Genomic DNA, 14,069 nt, shown 5'->3' with positions numbered 1-14,069 from the left:
CAGAGCTCAGCTTTCTCGCAACACAGGGACAGAGCTGAGACACTCTGGAACACGTGGTCATTATGGTTATGTCACAGAAGCCCGCGGCAGGGGCTGAGCTGAGATTAATTTGTTCTCCCGATAACTTGCATTTACTGTGCAGTTACAATGAAAATTATGACACAGTAACAGCTAACATTTATTGAGTGTCAGACGCTGTTCTAAGTCCTTTGGATGTATTAAGCTCACAGCAGCCCTAGGTGGTAGTGCTATTAAGAGGCCCATTTTATAGATGGGGAAACCAAAGCCCATAGAGTGCAGGGGCCACCACCACACAGGCAGAGAGCAGCCTGAGTGAACATATGAAGTCCATTTACTTAATCCTCATAACAACCCCATGAGCTAGGAAGGGAGTTAAGGGTTAAGGTGTTGCCTCCCAGCCCTTGTATTGGTTTCTTTTTAAGACCTTCATCTCCATTCTGTGGGGCATGTCGTGAGGCTCAGAGACGTGACATGGTTTGCCCAGGCCTCACAGCCAAGAGGGTAGGATCAGGTTGGAGACCCGCCCTGCTCTAACCTCACCATCTGCGCGCCCCTCCTCTTGGTCCCTGAGGTGGCCGAGAGCTTGGCGAGCCCAGCCCATCCTACCTAGAGTGACCTGCTCCAGTTCTGATCCATTTTCGGAGTCCAGTGCCCAGCCGTGGCCTGGCCCTCGGAGACCCTACCATTCCCTGCTGACTTCCTGGAGCTGTGGAGACCCCACCCAGGGGAACAGGGACTTTGAAAGAAAAACTGGAATCATGGACTGTGAAGCACTTAAGAGCCCGGCTTCAAATCCTAGCTCGGTTCTTACTACCTAGGCCACCTTGGGCAGTTTCCATGTCCTCTCTGTGCCTCAGTTTCTGCATCTGTAAAATGGAGCTAATAGGAGTCCATATTTCGTAGGGTATTTGGAAGAGTAGATGGTGTCAGTCAAAGTGGCCTGGCATATCGTAAATGGTCAGGCTAGGTGAGCTGGGGAAGGGCCCGTCTTTCTCCCTGCTCTCCCACTCCTAAACTCACCCATCAGGCCCACAAGCTGGTTGAAGCCCTTCTTGGCCTCAAACCATTTCTACTGCAGAGAGGGTCCAGATAGGGCCAGAGCGGGCTGAGTTCAAGTCCTGGTTCTGCCTCTTCCTGGTTGGGTGGCTCCAGGCAGGTCATTTCACACCCGTGGAGCTTCACCTCCTCCTCTGTAAGGTGGAGAGATCATCTGTAAGCGGGCCAGACCTGGCTGGACACACCAGGTGCACTGCCTCCTGGCCTGGCCTGCCTGCTCACGTTAAGCATGCTCCAATGCTACTGAGCCTCTCATCTTGCTGGCTGTGTGTCTTTGCAGTCACCTGCAGAACCTCTCTGAACATCAGTTGCCTGATCTCGAAGTGGGGAGGGTAATAATGCTGACCTAATACTAGGTGATATAAACTTGCAGTGGGATGGTCTTCGGAATGTGCTTGGCACAGAACAGATGCCCAATAAATGTTTAATGATGGGGCAGATGGGCGGCTCAGTTGGATAAGCATCCGATTCATGACTGGGGCTCAGATCGTGATCTCAACGGTTTGTGAGTTCGAGCCCTGCGTCGGGCTCTGGGCTGACGGTGCAGAGCCTGCTTGGGATATTGTCTCCCTGTCTCTCTGTCCCTCCCCTGCTTGCTCTCCGTCTCTCTCAAAATAAATAAAAAGAAACTTTTAAAATAAAAAAATAAATAAATGTACGTATGTATGTATGTTTAATGAATGAATGGATTGATGAATGGTTGGACGGATGAGTCCCAGGGGCAGGAACTGGGTCTCACTCACAGATCATGAGGTATTGGCTAAGGGCTCAGGCCCTGGAGCCAGGGGCCTGGGTTCATTGTCTGGCTTCCCTCTCATCTAATTGTGTGACCTTGAGCATCTTACTCAACTTCTTTGTGCCTCACTTTCTTCATGCATAAAATGGACCAATAGTACTAGCCTCGTAAGATTTCTTTGAAGATTAAATCCTTACCTGTCAAATGCTTAGAACAGCACCTGGCCTGTGGTAAATACTTAATGAAAGGAAGCCATGATTATTAGTTATTGATTATTGTTCTTCCTGGGGTCAGGTACTCAGCAAAGAGGCACGTTTTGCTAGAGGAGGGGAACAGAGTGCAGAACTCTGGCTGGGCGCGGTGGGAGAAGCCTCCTCTCTTGGCTCTGAAGACTGCAGTATGTCTTTATGTCTTGGGGCAGCTCCTCTGGGCCAGGCCAGGAGCAGTCACATCTGGGGAGCCTGCGCAGGGGACCAGAGGCGTCATGCCAGCCTGGGGCTGATGCGAGGAGCGGGTCACGCCTGGCACGCTGGGACCCTTGGATGCCTGTTGTCCTGTGGTCTTTCTAGCAGTCTCAGTTGCCCCCAGCCAGCCCTGAACTGGCCCAGAGCATTAAGGGAGTCACAGAGGCACCAGGGCAGTGCGAGCTCAGCAGGAGCCTGAGTTGGGGGATCCCAGGTTGGCCAGGATTTGAAGCAGCCTGGCATCCCAGGCAGGTGGGGACATGCGTGTCTTCCTAGACCACACCTTAATGTGCTGGGTCATATTTGTTCAGAGGGCAGGGCCACTTGTACCACGGACACGTTGGGTTCAGGTGGGCTCCAGAGTGTGGGGCAGGCACAGGGCTTCCCCCAGCTCTGGCAGGTGATGCTACAGAGGGGAGAGTCCAGCTCTGGGCCCCTGGCTTAGGTGCATATCCAGCCTGCTACTGACCAGCCTGGGGAGGGGGGGGGGTCCCTGAGCATGTCACGTGCCCACTCTGAGCCTCACCTTCCCCATCTATAGAATGGGGACAACGATACCTGGTGTGGGAACGGGATGAGAAGCAGCCTGGAAAGGGGTCAGTGCAGAGTGGAGGCTCAGGCCCACTGCCTGAGGTTAGAATAGCCTCACATTTAGAATAACATCCAGTATAAAGCACACCGTTCCTCCAAAACACACGTGTAGTGTAAAGCAAGATCCGGCTGCATTTCTCAAGGCCTTGCCAGGAGCCAGGGTGAGGCTGTTAAAAGGCCAGAGAACGGAGGCATACCTCAGTGGGACAAGCTGACTCAGGGGAAGGATGTGAGCCAGTGGGTCACAGCAGGTGCAGCCGTGTTTGGTTTGGGCCCTGGGGCTAGCTGGCTTGGGTTCAAAACCCCCACTCTGCCCTTCCCCGGCCATGTGGCCTCTGGCAAGAGACTTTCTTCTCTGAATCTCTGTTTCTCCCCCTGAAAAATGAGAAGAGTGGCAGGGTCTGTCTCCCTGGGTATTAGGAAAAGTAAATGAGGCCAGGTGGCCCTTATGTTGCCTCAGGGCCTGGCATGGAGCCTGGCACAGAGTAAGCCTTTCAGCTTCAGGAACCACCATTACTGTCCCAGGAGGAGAAAGGCTGGGGCCTCTGTCTGCTTTCTGTGCTGAGGGACCGCACTTCTCTTTAGGGACCTGAGAACCCCCCCTTGCCCGTGCTGGAGCCCTCTCACTGCTGCCTGGCTCACGCTCAGAGGTTTCTGTCCTTCATCCCTGCCTGTGTGGCTCAAGGAGAGATGTCTGTGCTGTGTGGCTAGGAGAGCTCAGGCACTGACTGGGACATGGGAAGCCCAGGATCAGCTCGGGGCTGCAGCACTTACCCATGAGGGGCCTCAGGCAGGCCTCAGTGTCCTCGTCTGTAAAATGGGCAAGAAAAAAAAAATCAGAGTTGTAGGGTTGTTATGGGGATCAGCTGGGATTCGACGGGGACCATGACATACAAGCTATGGGTGTCTTAACCCCACAGTTGGATGTACAGGGCCAAGTAGGCAGTCCAGGTTTTGGTCACAAAGACCTGGGTTCAAATCCTGACTTTCCTTCTTAACTGCCCCGTGACTTCTGTCTTATGTGCGTTCGTGTCTCAGAGCGACGAGGACTCAGTGACAAGCCAAACTTTTGCAAAACCGGGACCTTCTATAAATGAGGGCCATGAATGCTCACAGAGATCTAGAAAGAGAACTGCCCTCTTCTCTCCCACCTCTCCCTGACGATTTCCGGTCCCTGCTTGCTCTGCCGCCACTGGGTGAAGTCTTGGGAGGGCTCTTTAAAACTCTATCCCGTGAGCATCCTGGGGTACCTGTTCTGTGCCAGGCCTACTGTCAGACCCTGGGGACCACAGGATGAGCGGCCGCTCCTGCTGAGCCACCAGCAAGGATTGCCCATTGCACCCCAGCTGGTTCCAGAGAATCAGTCAGTCAGTCAAGGTGGGGTGGAAAGAGCTGAGGTCCTGGGCTAGTGGGGGTGGGTGCCTGGGAAGGAGCCGCCTTCTTCCTCCAGCCCCCAGAGCTCATGCGGACAAACCCTCTGTGGAAACCCAACCCTGCGAGTGCTTTCTGGTTCACAGAATCATTTCCCTTTCATGGTCTCTCCGCCCATTTCACGATGAAGAAAATGAAGCTCGGAGGAGTGAAGGATTCACCTGAGGTCGCGTAGCTGGATGTGGTGGACTCAGGCCCATCCCCGGGACCCTACAGCTGGGTGCCTCCCTCTCTCTGACCCCTCACTTCGAGAAGGAAGAGCCTCTTTTGGTCAAAAGAAAGGAGCCCATGAGAAGTGGCAAGAGCGCCTCCAAGAGCCAACAGTATCCCCCAGCTTGGGCGCTCGCAGGCTGTGCCGTAGAGCTAGTGACGTGACCTCTCTGTGCCTCAGGTTCTGTATCTGTAAAATGAAGTAAATACCAGAATCTCCCTAACAGGGTTATGAGGATAAAGGAGTTAACAGGCCTGAAGCATTTACACTGGTATCTAGCAATAATTAGCCCTCAAGAAATACGCGCCCGAGCAGCCACAGTTGCGGATTCTAACTCTTGCCTTAAACTACTCAAAAGCTTCTATCTACACTCTCCCGGTCTGGAATCCACTTCTAAGACTCTATCCCGAGGATGTAATCCTAGACGGATAGAGACTAAGCTACTAAATGCCCAGAGATGTTCCCTGCCCGCTCCGTGCACCTGCACAAAGTTACAAAATGATTTCTCCTACCGGAGCGTAGGAGTAAATAGGCCTCGCTCAACAGAAACTTACAGAGCTTCTGGCCGTGGTGTTTCCAAAGAGTTTATGGAGTCACAGGGAAGAAGGATTGTATGTTAACGTTAAGTAAGAAAGGCTGAACACACAGAACTGTAAACTCAGAATGATGCCAAGCTTGTAAAAACAAAATAAGCAAATACACAATGTGTATAGAAACGGGATGAAAGGAAATGCATCAAAATATGAGCAGCAATTATCTGGTAATAGGTAATACGGGTGGTGTTTTGTCCTTGTTCTACCTGCTGGCGATTTCTAAATGTTCTCTAATAAGCATGTATAACACTTTAACAGGGGCGAATTCAATAAACTGCTTTTCAAGAACAGGGTTTTATCTGGGAGCCGAAACACTGCCTGATCTGTTCTTGGCATGTTGGCGTGGATTGGATGATCAGCTTTCTAGCAGCGAGTTGAACGCTGTGGGATGGGAGTATGACAGGTAGTGTTCACTGCGTCCATATTCCTTAGGCCCCAGCTCTGGGCCTGCTTTGGAGTGTGCACAGGAAGTGGGTGTGGGCAGAGGGCCAGACATGGGCACAGCTTGAAGTATTTTTGATACTAAGTTGGCTGGGGGTACAAAGAAAACATTCTGGGAACATTGCTGTCTTCATGATTTTGCCATATCCAAATGTTGCCTGCACTATTACTCACTTTATAGTTAAAAAAAAAAATCGGTTGACCTAAAAATACTCAGAAAGCTATAAAATATTATTGAGAGGAATCTCAAAAGGCTATACTAAATGGAGGGGCATACCATATGCATGGATGGCAAGACTCAATATGGTAAAAAATTTAGTTCTCTGCAAACTGATTTATAGATTCAGCGTATACAACCCAAATCACAATCTTAACAGGCGTGTGCGTGCGTGTTTGTCTGTGTGTTGTGTGCGTGTGTGAGAGAGTATAACTTAGAAAATGGATTATAAAATCTATGTGGAAACGCAATGGGTGAAGGATAGTTTTTTGAAAAAGAAGAACAAAGTGGGAGCATTTGCTTTACTGGAGACCAATACCTACTATAAAGCTTGGTAAGCAAGACAGCATGGCATTTTTGCAAGGATAGACAAATAGACCAACGGACTAGAAGAGAAATGCCAGACATATATACGGACACATATTTTATGACAAATGTGACATCACAGAGCAGTGGGGGAAGGACGATCTTTTCAATGACTAATGTTGAGTCAATTGGAAATCTATATAGAACAGACGTAAAACTTGATTCCTACCTCACATCATTCGCAGCATCAATTTTAGGCGGATTATAGATCTAAATGTTAAAGGGAAAATATTAAACTTCTAGAAAGTAACCTAGGAGGATATCTTCATGAACTCAGAGTGGGAGAAAGATTCTTTAACAAGATCACAAAGTGCTGGCCATAAAAAGGATTGATAAAATCACTAGATTAAATTTTTTTCAAAAGACACTACTAGGACAATAAAAAAGGAAGTTACCTAGAGGGCAGAGAGATATCATACACACATCCCACCAAAGGACTTAACTTGTTTCCAGGATAAACACAACTACAAATTGGTATGAAAAAGACTAACAACTCAATATAAAAATGAGCGAAAAACAGGTGCTTCACAACAAGCATGTTCCAATGACCAAATAATATCCAAAAGGGCACTGAATCTCATCAATAATCAAAGAAATGAAAAAGTAAAGTCACAACGAGACAACACGGCACCCCAGCCAGACTGACTAAAATGAAACATTTTGACAATGCAAAGATGTGGAGCAGGTGATGCTGATGGGAACATAGTGTGCAACAATCACTTTGGAGAAGTATTTGGCAGGATCTTTTATGGTTAAACCTATATCTATCCCCATGATCCAGCAAAACCACTTCTAGATATATGCCCAAAGAAACACGTGTTCATATGAACTTAGATACTGTTTGTGATTATTCAGAGCAGTTTTGTTCAACATAGCCCCAAACTGAGAACACTCCAAATGTCCACCAACAGTGGGATGGATCAGTAACTCGGGCTATACTCCTACAATGGAACACCCTACAGTAATGAGAATGAACAGAGCAGACCTGCCTGCTCGGTGACTGGCACCTGGATGCCTCGCCAACTCGATGGTCTAGGAAAGAAGCCAGGCACCGAAGAGTACCTACTATGTGACTCCATCCATGTGACGTTCAAACACAGACACGTACAGGTGTTAAAACTGTGCAGAAAGCAAGGAATGGCCGTCCTAAGACTCAGGAGAGAGGTCCCCTTTGAAGAGGAAGGAGGGGTACGAATCAGGATGGACCCAGGGCTTCTGAGGAGCTGCAAATGTTCTATTTCTTGACCTAGGTGTTTGGTTTTTGATAAGTTATCGAACTGCACATTTTAGTTTTGATGTGAGCTTTAGCCACACACAATGAGTTCTCTCTCTGTGTTATGGTTCTCAATAAAAAGGTTGAAAGGAAAAAAAAAAAAAAAAAAACCTTCCAGGGCACCAAAGGGAAGGGAATGTGGAAGAGTCTAGCTCCTGAGGGAGCACCCCTGAGGCAGGGAAGCAAGATGGTGTTAGTCAGAAACAAGAAGCCACCAAAGCCTCATTTCATCCAGGAGTCACATGTCTTATCCATTTTCCAGTAGAAATAGAATTTAAAAGAGAGGGTTCACACGTATATCAGCGTGTTTACAAACTGAAAAATAAACTCCTAGAGTGTATTGACTAAAAGTCAGGCTGACCTGGCTTCGTGGTTTGGCAGAGAAGGTTGACTTTGCTATTCAGTCTGCATGATGGAGTCTTCTGGAAAATGAATGAGCAGAAGCTTTGGATGAGATTTTATTTAAAGCTCTTGTTCAGTGTACAGCATGCTGGCAATTATATCCTTTGCAACTGTTTACATTTACGGTAAACACATTTAGATGCCAATGAACAAATGCGCGATGTGTGTAGCTTTGAAAATTCTTGTGAGGGGCTATGGGAGGCCCAAATTTGAAGACCCCTGTCTTCATAGATGTTCTGAGTGGACTGTCAGAGAGAGAGGGGCAGGAAGGGCCCTTTGGAGGCCCTGGGCATAGGAAAAGGCCTGGAAGCCAGACTAAGACGGGAAGGATACAGGGGAGGAAGGAGAGAGGGTCTCTGGCCTGCCAGGGAGCCCTGAAGGGTCCCCCTGGAGGCCTGTAAAGGGAAGGGGAAGAGGCCCAGGACCTGGGGAAGTGTAGCCCACGGGGGCTGGCCAAAAAAAAAAAACAAAAAAACGAGGGGCTGGGAGCCTTCTGAGGAACAGGTGGTAGAGCAGGTGTAAAAGAAGAAAGCAAAGAAAGGAGGGCATCCATGGCCCCCCATTGTGTGTGGCCACAGCTCCTGAAAAGACCCAACAAAGCAGGCCCCCTATTCTGGCAGCTGCCTTGAAAAGGCCTTGTGCCCACCCATCTGCCACCAGCTCCCATCCCCCACCATTGCCAGGGTCTCCCAGCAACATTGGCCCCATCCTCCCCAGATGAGGGGTGGGGAGGGAGGTGGAATGCCACCCTGCCACCTGGCCCTCTGCCTGGGGACAGAGACTGCTGGGGGCCACCCTGTCCTTTACATCTCTCTTCAGAACATTGTCAATACCAAAGATAGTAGCTATAATAAAGATAAAAGGTGCAAATAGTGCCCAAGTGGCAGAAAGATCTAAGTGAAATTGCTCTGTCTAGAAGTCTCCACTGTAGGCAGTTTGCTGTGTATTCTGGTCCTCTTGGTATCTCTTGTCAAATACTCCCCAAGAGAAAATAGCCAGGGCTTCAGAGTCCGCCAGCTGGCTGCATCCTAGATCTGTCACTGCTGTGTGACCTCAGACAAGTTCTTTACTTCTCTGAGCCTTACTGCTTTATCTGCTAAATAGGGTAGGACTGCCACCAATCCTAGAGTATGGATGCAAGGGCTCAGGGTCCACCACAGAGGGAATTGCCTTCGCCTATCCCTCCTCCAGCAAATTTGAAGGTAGTAGGGAGGTCCCCACCTTGGGGAGGACAGCAGGACACTTTTAGTACTGTCCTCCTGCGTCACCACCCCCCACTATGCGCGCGCGCGCGCACACACACACACACACACACACACACACACACACACTCAGAGGCAGCTGAGGTCCCTGCCCTAAGGAAGGTCCAGCCTGGTGGGCGAGACAGACAGGAAACCAGATGTCGAGTATAATGTCGGGGGTGATGCGTGGAATGAGGGAAAATAAATCAGCAGTGTGTAGGGGGGAGGCCTTTCTGAGGAGGGATCTGTGAGGAGGGAGGCAGGAAGGAAGCCAGGTGGACGGCTGGGGAAGGTGCACCGGTCAAAGGGACTGCGTGGCGGGGTGAGCTGGGAGGCAGCTCCGTGTACTGCAGATGCCAAAGGTCTTCCCTGAGGGAAGGGTGGCCCAGAGGAAGAAAAGCGAAGACGCTGGTTCAAGGCTACCGAGTTGGTAAGTCGCTGAGCTGAGAGGTTTCAACCCCCGTCTTTCTGACCCCAAAGTTCTTGACCCTGAGGGTTGCACAGCTGAACACCTGCCTGATGCTCTTCATGGTACCAAAAGGTAACATGCTCCCCCCCTCCCTGGGAGACTGGGGGTGGGGTGAGGGAGGCTTCCGAAAGAGGACTTCTGCTCAGCCTGCCTTGGCAGGGCCCAGGGGCCCTCCCTTCCTCCAGATTCCTGTCTGTCTCTAGCTGCCCCAGAGCTGCACCCCAGGGGACGGGCTCCAGGACCAGGCGTCCCTCTGACCTACCCCAGCCACCCCGGGCTACTCTGTCAGAGAGCGGGGTCCCTGCCCAGCCCAGCCCAGCCCAGCTGGGGGCCCTCAGACAGCTGAAGGGGTGAATGGCCCCGGCCTGGGCCTCCTGCCAGCACCGGCCTCTCTCTGGCCTCGGACACCACAGCTGAGGACTTGAACCAGGGCCTGAGACAGTCCAAGAGCCGTTGCCGAGTACTAACGAGTGAATGAATGAATGAAAGAGGGGGCGGCTGTCTGAATGAAAGGGATGGCCAAGAAGACAGGTGACATGGGGGAGCGTGGGCTGCCAGGCCCCGGGAGGAGGTCAGAGGAGGGTGCCGCGAAGGGCCAGACTCAGGTCTCAGGTCTCAGACTCAGGGCCTCCTTCACCCCTGCCTCTCAGGCTGACGCGTCCTCTGTGAAATGGACCCACGGCAGACTCTGCGGGCAGTAAACGCCTCTCCCACCCTCCAGTTCGGTTCTGGCCTCTGGCCAAAGGCAGTCAGGCTCGGAGAGCTGCTGACCCCACCTGAACCCCTCTGCACACGAGAGCGGAGCCCCCGCGATGAGCCTGCAGTGCAGATCCCGGCCCCGTGGGCTCTGCCAGTATTTCGGGACCCATCACATGAGAACAGGCTGAGGATCCCCCTATTTTTAGCAACCAAGCTTCACATACCTGTTCCTCCCCGCCCCCCACCCCCCACTGGGAACCAAATCTCGGATAAACATCCGCTCACACCCACCAAATAATTCCTTAAATAAAATAGCTGCATTTTGGCATCCCCTGTGCTCAAAATATATGCTCCTTGGATTTTTAATATCACACGTGGTCCGCATAATTTTAACCCAAGTGCATCAGCTGTTGACTGCCTTATTACTCGAGTTGCTGTTTGGGGGCGTCAGGATAACAAGGGCACATTGGCAGGCTCGGTGGGTGTGGGGGGTCCTGGTGCGCAATCCTGGTGGTCTGTGTGAGGGATCTGGCTCTCCCGATCCTGCAGGGAAGGGCCAGTAATCATAGTCAGGTCTACCAGCTACTGAGCTGGGCTTCCTATATCCATTCTGCTCATAGCAGCAAGTCTCACTCTGTGACATGACTGTGGCTGAACCCTTCCAGTGGTGTCCCCTCCAGTGGATAAAAGCCCACTTCCTGATGCCCACAAGGCCTACCCGGATGTGGCTCCTATGGACCTTTCCCACCCCCCCTTCCCACCAGTCAGGCCTGTGCTGATCCTGGTCCCCGCCACACTAGCCGCCTTCTGCTTTTTAAGCGCACCGAACTTCATTGAGCCTCAGGGCCTTTGCACATGCTGTTTACCCTGCCTGGAATGTTTTTTCCTTTAGGTGTCCTAAGTGGCTTCACCTCATCACTCAGGTCTCAGCTCAAGTGTCATCTCCTCAGAGAGACTCTCTAGGTCCTCCCCACCCTGACTAGTTGGACTTAACTTTCCTACTCCTCCTCCCTCAGGCACGGGTTATCTTAGCACTCCGTTTTCTTTTTTTCAAAGACCTTCTGAAACCATCATGATAGGCCTACTCATTTATTGTCTTCCTTCCCGCTGGATGGTCTGCAGCATGAGAGCAAGAATCTCGTCTGCCTTGTTCACTGCTGTATCTTCAGAGTTCATGCTCACATAGTAGATGCTTAACAAACATCTGGTAAGTGAATGACTAAATGATTTCTCACAACAGCCCCCAGCAATTCTATTGCTATTTCTCCAATTGTAAAGGTGAGAAAACTGAGACCCAGAGAGGCTATTGCGGGGCCTAAGGCAAGACCCAGAGAGATTTGCCCAAGGCCACCCAATCTGTATGTGGGGATCCTCCCAGTGGGCCTGGGGTTTGGAATCCAGCACCGAGCCCAAACTTTCCTTCACTCCTCAGTGAATAAAACTTGAGGGGCATGAGTTGTAAGGCTGCGCAAAGCTTGCCTAAATCCACCAGAGCCAGGCCGCCGTGCAGAGAGGACGGGCCTTTGACCACAGCCCACAGGTGACAGGACAGGACCTGCACCCACAAGACGATCGTGTCATTCAGGTCAGCTTGTTGTCATAAAATTAGGTTATTGAAGGACATTACTGTCACCGTAAAGGGCCCTGGGATGAAGGTGAGAGAGAGGAGCCTTTTCAGAAACTTTCATGCCAACCTCCCAAATCTTTCACCAGTTCAGAGAGAAAGGAACTCACACTTACTGGACTCCTGTGTGTCAAATGCCACACTAGGTGCTCTCCTTACATTCTCCCATCCAGTCTCCCCCGGGACTGTGGGAGGCAGGAGCTGTTGTGTTATGTCAAACCTAGGACGCCATCCACCGTAAAATGCCTTCTGATTTCAGACGCACCCAAAATGTGAATGAATACGCCTTGTGGAATCAACGAAACCTGGAGTTATCTTCCTCTTACAAGGATGCTCGGGCTCAGAGAGGAGCCGCGATGATCCCTGATGGTGGCCCTCGTTCCAGTTCTCTGAACTGGTTCCAATTCTCTGTCCCAGAACTGCCTCATTCCAGTTCTCACCCTCTCCATGGGGCTTCCCGTCACCAAGCCATCCTTGCTTTCTTGCTGTTTCTTCTGCCTGGAATGCCCTTCCCTGTCACTGCCCCGCTTCAACCTGGTGAGCTCCTGTCCACCTTGCCCCTACCCAGCCCAGATGTGACCCTCTCTTTGGCCCTCCCTGGCTTCTGCGGTCTGTGGACCAGTCTCTGGTTGGCAGCTTGTGAAAAGGGGGTTGTCACTTCTTCATGGGTCGTGACTGAGTCTTGTTCCCTCCCGTCTGTCAGCAGCAACAGAGATGGAATCACCTGAAGGTGATTCTTTCCTCTGTGTCTGGGACCCTCAGACCACAGTGGGTACAAGAATCGTGAGGAGCAGTGTGTTTGAAATACAGAGTCCTGGCCTTGCCCTGGAGTTCCTGATTTGACCGGTCTGGGTGAGACCCCGGAATCCGCACTTTGACAACCCCACCCTGTGACTCTGTCGGGGGAGACTTTGCAAACCACTGCTCTAAGCTTTAGTCTGAGGTCATCTTGACCAGCAGGATGGTCCCAAGGGAGCCGCTGCCCCGTGAAATGCGTAATCAGTGCCCTCCTGTTTATAAGGTGGGAAAGCGATACAGTAATGAACAGCCAATGTTTTATGAGTATCGTTCGTCTTATTTTATTATATGGTCTTATTATTATTATTGCCCCGAAAGTTCATTACTATGTTGCGCGGTCCCATCCAGGCTGACCTACCTGTTTATTCCCACGTGAGTCAAAACCTAACCCTCCTGTTCCTTGATCCCTTAGGGTTCTGTGTGTTGCTGGCTGACAGCCGGCTCCCAGCCATCGCCGGGTGCCAGTTCAGAGGTGTGCTGTGTAGTTGTGGCTGTCTGTCTGCTGCCCATTCATGAAAGTTCTCAGGACATAACAGTCTCATGCAAAAGAGTGACGCTGGTGGCAGAGTTCTGGGCATGGCTACAAGCCGCCGATGGTAGGTGCAGGGACTTACGTGTAAGTTCCTGCCACTTGCTAGGTGGTCTACCAGTAGTTTCTAGAAAAACTGAAGGGCCTAGACTTTACTCCTGAGACCTCCTGTTTACAGCCTTACTCGACGCTCTTACAGCTTTTCCAACATCACTTTCCCCAGACACGAGGCTGGAGGGGTGAGTGGGAGCCTGGCCGATGACAGCCCCAGGCCCGAAGGGTTGGCCACTCATCTGAGGATAGTGGGAGCCACGGAGGGATTCTGAGCAAGCGGCAAAGGGGTTGGAGGACAGAGAGTTTGGGGACATGTACCCCAGTCAGGAGGCTGTTGCAATATTTCATCCATCCAGCATTTGCGGAAGGCCTCCTGGTGAATAAGGGAGGTCGCTGCCGTCACGAGCCCACAGCCCAGCCACTCACGGGCACGTACACATGCAGTTCCTTCAGGCTTTTGCAAGAAACACTAGTTCATTTTACAAGTGATGACGAGGCTGGAAGAATCTGCCCACAGAACTCCCCCTACTCTTTTTCTCCCTCTTAGAGGCCAATGACCTGGGACAATTTGATTCTCTGCTTCAAACCTCAATTCCTACCTCTACAAAATGGGCACCAGAATAAAACCTACCTCATAGTCTTAGTCTGAGGAGGAAACAGATACGTGGCCATGCCTGGAATATGAAGTAAGTGTCCTATATGGATTGGGGGGGGGGGGACAAGGCCAGAGGGCACACTGGTAGAATGAGAGGAGCAGACCTTTCTACCAAGTCTGTCAATAAGTAGGAGGTGCAGACAGAGCAGAGGGACATTTGAGAAGGAGGCGGATTTTCCTCAAGACTGTACTGTGTGG

This window comes from Panthera pardus, unplaced genomic scaffold (genome assembly GCF_024362965.1).
Source record: "Panthera pardus isolate Hobbes unplaced genomic scaffold, ASM2436296v1 HiC_scaffold_2, whole genome shotgun sequence".
Classification (NCBI taxonomy): Eukaryota; Metazoa; Chordata; class Mammalia; order Carnivora; family Felidae; genus Panthera; species Panthera pardus.
This window is presented reverse-complemented; position numbering follows the sequence as displayed.